Genomic DNA, 4,820 nt, shown 5'->3' on the forward strand with positions numbered 1-4,820 from the left:
CTCCGGGTGCCAGCACTGTCAGCTGGTCCTCGCTATTTCCATTTGCTCTTGCAGCTTATGCTACCCCTCCGGGTTCCAGCACCGTCAGCTGGTTCTCGTCAGAGCCTTTGGCCTAGGTGCCTCCATCTCGGTATCCGAGTTCCGGCAACGTCTGCTGGTCCTTGGTAGTGCTTTGTAGCACAGGTACCTCCTGCTTAGTAACCGGGTTCCAGCACCGTCAGCTGGTCCTCGGTTGTGCCATTGGCTCTTATTCCTTCTGCTGCCCCTCCGGGTGCCAGCACTGTCAGCTGGTCCTCGCTATTTCCATTTGCTCTTGCAGCTTATGCTACCCCTCCGGGTTCCAGCACCGTCAGCTGGTTCTCGTCAGAGCCTTTGGCCTAGGTGCCTCCATCTCGGTATCCGAGTTCCGGCAACGTCTGCTGGTCCTTGGTAGTGCTTTGTAGCACAGGTACCTCCTGCTTAGTAACCGGGTTCCAGCACCGTCAGCTGGTCCTCGGTTGTGCCATTGGCTCTTATTCCTTCTGCTGCCCCTCCGGGTGCCAGCACTGTCAGCTGGTCCTCGCTATTTCCATTTGCTCTTGCAGCTTATGCTACCCCTCCGGGTTCCAGCACCGTCAGCTGGTTCTCGTCAGAGCCTTTGGCCTAGGTGCCTCCATCTCGGTATCCGAGTTCCGGCAACGTCTGCTGGTCCTTGGTAGTGCTTTGTAGCACAGGTACCTCCTGCTTAGTAACCGGGTTCCAGCACCGTCAGCTGGTCCTCGGTAGTGCCATTGGCTCTTGTTCCTTCTGCTGCCCCTCCAGGTGCCAGTACCGTCAGCTGGTTCAAGAGGACAAAGAACAGGAAGACAACCACCAAGATGCAGAACAACAAGAGAGAGAAGACAAAGAAGCATAAAAAAAACAAAGCAGAAGAACATTAAGCATAAGACTAATACTCTGAGCAAATGATATTATCTTATTTATAAGCAGAAGAAGACTAAGCAGTGTATGGGGGTGAGTCCGTTCCTCCTCGTGGTGCCCCTGGAAAAGGCCTGCTTCTGCAGGCCAAACTGAACGCGGACAAATCCTGTTGTAAATCTTTTGTGACAGGCAGAACGGAAGGTGTAAACTTCTAACTTTTCTAGATAACAACTACAGGAATGCCTGACACAAACAAGAATATGATGAAGAAGAATAGGAAGAAGATGAAGAAGCTGAATATGTAGAATAATAATTGTTGAATAAGAAGAATATGAAGAATGTAAGAAAAGGAAGAAGAAGAAGAAGAAGAAGAAGAAGAAGAAGAAGAATGTAAAAAAAGGAAGTAGAAGAAGAAGAAGAAGAATGTAAAAAAAGGAATAAGAAGAAGAATGTAAAAAAAGGAAGTAGTAGAAGAAGAAGAAGAATGTAAAAAAAGGAAGTAGAAGAAGAAGAAGAAGAATGTAAAAAAAGGAAGTAGAAGAAGAAGACATACATGTCTGGCAAAATATAAATGAGGCTAACATAGTCAATATCTTTGTAACTCCTAACATCTTTAAAAAAAAAAGTTTAATTCCTGCTATTCCATTTGATTGGGCTAAACCTCTATGGCTTTAATGTCTCCTCCACCTCCCACAATACATTCTACATTATTCTTAGTTGTTTTTCTTCATGTAGAATTAACCTACAAGGAAAGAAAGGGTTTTTTTTAATTCCGATATTTTGGCCCCATTGACTTGCATTGGTTCCCGGTATCGGAATCGGCGATACCGATACTTTTTTTTAAGATCGGCCGATCCATTCCGATCCGATATTTTCAAGTATCGGCTGGTATCGCTCAACTCTAGTAGTGACTCAATAAGATGGGAATAACCATTTAAGGCATGGAGACAACCTCTTTACATAAGTCCCCTTAGGGCTTTGGGGCATCATAGTAACAATAGAGATTTTTCTTGGTGACTGAGATATATTTGTATTGTATTCCAAAGTGAGTTGGCAACTAGTGTCGATTGTCAAACAGTGGAGTCATCAGTGTTTCATTGGTTAAAACATGAGACTGACTGCTACCTTAAGGAGAGCTTGGGAGGGTTTGGAGAGGGGAAGATTAGTGGGATTGGGGCAATTAGTAATGAGTTTTAATATCCATAACAAGAACGAACCACAGCAACAATAAAAAGATTGTCCATTTCTATAGTAACTAAAGTAAGTAGATGTGACCTAAATAAGGAGCCCCTGAGAATTTGTGAACAAATCAGATTACCATAATTAAGTTGACTTATTTCTACCTAACTGTATGTCCAGCTCGGCGTTCACTTTAGAGCATTAGCTCATCTCTACAGGGAGGGGGCCATTGTGTTGCAGTGTAACTCTACACCAGTCACCACAAATCTCATCATTAATAGTCTCCTCTTCTTTTATTAATTATCTTTAATGGGTTTTAGGATGTTCACATTAATTATCAGCGCAACATTAGAATTCAGGAAAATCTTTGGTTTTATGATAATACCAGAGACTGGATATAGTGTTCAGATATGGCACACCTCAGTGTATCTCTTATTAGCATCATATTGGAAAATGTTCTACACGTAAAGCGGTTGACCTCCAGTGATGGTGACAATGCTACTTTAAGGTGTTGTTCATCCTTTCTACGTTACTTTTTCAGATAAGTAAAAATAATGATCTAAAAAAAGGTGAACTTCATCAAAACAAACATTTCATGCACGGTGTTAATCCCTTCTCGAGGAGGCTTTTTTAATTTTTGTTTTATTCCTCCTTTCCTTTACAAGACCCACAACTTTTTTTTTATTTTTCCATACAGAAAGTAATATAGAGGCTTGTAGTTCAAGGGATGACTTGTAGCTTTGAATGACACCATTCATTTTACCATGTAATCTACCAGAAAATGTGAAGAAAAAATCCAAATCTAAAGAAATTGTGCAAACAACTCGATTTCAAAAAAGTTTTTTTTGCTTTCATTTTTATGGTGTTTATGGTGTGGAGATATGGCTGGACAAAAAGATTCTCCAAGTCAGTACAATTACAGCGATATTATTGAGTTGGGATATAAAGATGCGTTGATGCGATTTTGCACATTCAGAAGCTGTGCTCACACGATCGCTGCCAGGTATTGATGAGCGAGTATACTCATTACACGAGATTTCCGAGCATGCACGGATATATTTTGGGCGTGCTCTGAGATTTAGTTTGTGTCGCCGTAGCTGCATGATTTGCCGCTGTTAGACAGCCTAAATACATGTGGGGATTGCCTGTTTGTTAGGAAATCTCCACATGTATTCAGGCTGGCTAGCAACCGCAAATCATGCAGCTGCGGTGACTAAATCTCTGAGCGTGCTCAAAATACTCGGAGACCACCCAAGCATGCTCGGAAATCTCGAGTAACAAGTATACTCGCTCATCACTATTGCCAGGTGTTGGCTGATTCTGACAGCTGACTCCGAGCACTCAGTGCCAGAAGGTGTCCCGCACTGCTCCTGGCACTTTATCCCCCTAAATGCAGCAATGGAACTCAGCCTAAGCATTTCAGGAGCAGGCAGAGGGAAGAAAGCCCCTCTACCCTTGAATTGGATATACCGCAAAATCATAGTGGTGTCCCATCATTGCCATGGTGACCCAATGTTACCAGAGTTAGCAAACTTGTTTGTTCATGCTCAGAGCATGATGAAGCCTGATGTCTGTCAGTGCAGTGCTGACAGGTTGCACAGCATAGGGAAGCTCTTGCATCCCTATGCTATACAAGCGATCAGCCTCCAAAAAATGGAAGTCCCAGAGTGGGACAAAGTGAAAAAGCTAAAAAAAATTGTAAAAAAATAAAGTAAAAATATCAGAAAATAAAAAAATCAAAATATTGTACCCATGAATAAATATTTTTATTAAAATAAAATCGATAAACAATAAATGTACACATACTTAGAATTGGAAGGGACCTCCTGGGCCATCTGGTCCAACCCCCTGCTCAAAGCAGGATTTGCTAAATCATCCCAGTCAGATGTCTGTCCAGCCTCTGTTTAATAGAATCATAGAATCGTAGAGTTGGAAGGGAGCTCCTGGGCCAAAACAACCCCACAACATGATGCTACAACATGTTTCACAGTGGGGATGGCGTTGTTAGGCTTTCAAGCTTCTCACTTTTTTCCTCCAAACGTAACAACCCGTCTCCTTCCAGAGTGGTATGATGGCTGGACATTCCCATCTTGTTTATACTAATTTATTTAGTTATTTTACTCAATTATATAACGCCATTAATTCCACAGCGCTTTACAGACATTATTGGCACTGTCCCCGATGGAGCTCACAATCTAAATTCTCTTTCAGTATGTCTTTGGAATGTGGGAGTAAACCAGAGAATCCGAAGAAAACCCACGCAAACATGAAGAGAACATACAAACTCCTTGCAGATATTGTCCATGGTGAGATTTGAACCCAGGACCCCAGCGCTGCAAGGCTGCAGTGCTAACCACTGAGCCACCATTGCACTTGCATATAAAATACGACTCTGGTGGGACTCAAACCCACAACCTTTGAATCACATCAGCTCCATAGAAGTCCAATGCGCTATCCATTGCGCCACAGAGCCACTAGCCTTGGTATTACTTGATATTGCCCCTTCCCGAATGACCCGCCCTATCAAACTTTCCCAATAGTTAACCCCTTTAGTGAACACCATAAAAAAGTGAAAAACAATGCTTTATCATCATACCGCTGAACAAAAAGTGGAATAAAATGTCATCAAAAAGACGAATATAAATAAAAAAGGTATCGCTGAAAAAGTCATGTTGTTCTGCAAAAAAGCATGCCATCTTATAGCTGCATGAACAAGCAAATAAAAAAGTTATAGCTCTCAG

At 42.3% G+C, this 4,820-nt stretch overlaps 1 non-coding gene across 1 annotated transcript; it reads right to left on the minus strand.

Annotated features, from left to right (window-relative positions):
* Positions 1-4,466: 4,466 nt before the first annotated feature.
* On the minus strand, positions 4,467-4,552 carry TRNAR-UCU (transfer RNA arginine (anticodon UCU)). Its single transcript is given in 2 exon segments — positions 4,467-4,502; positions 4,516-4,552. It is a non-coding gene; the product is annotated as a tRNA-Arg (tRNA).
* Positions 4,553-4,820: the final 268 nt, after the last annotated feature.

Source organism: Dendrobates tinctorius, unplaced genomic scaffold, assembly GCF_039654945.1.
Source record: "Dendrobates tinctorius isolate UK_male_01 unplaced genomic scaffold, ASM3965494v1 ptg000095l, whole genome shotgun sequence".
NCBI lineage: Eukaryota > Metazoa > Chordata > Amphibia > Anura > Dendrobatidae > Dendrobates > Dendrobates tinctorius.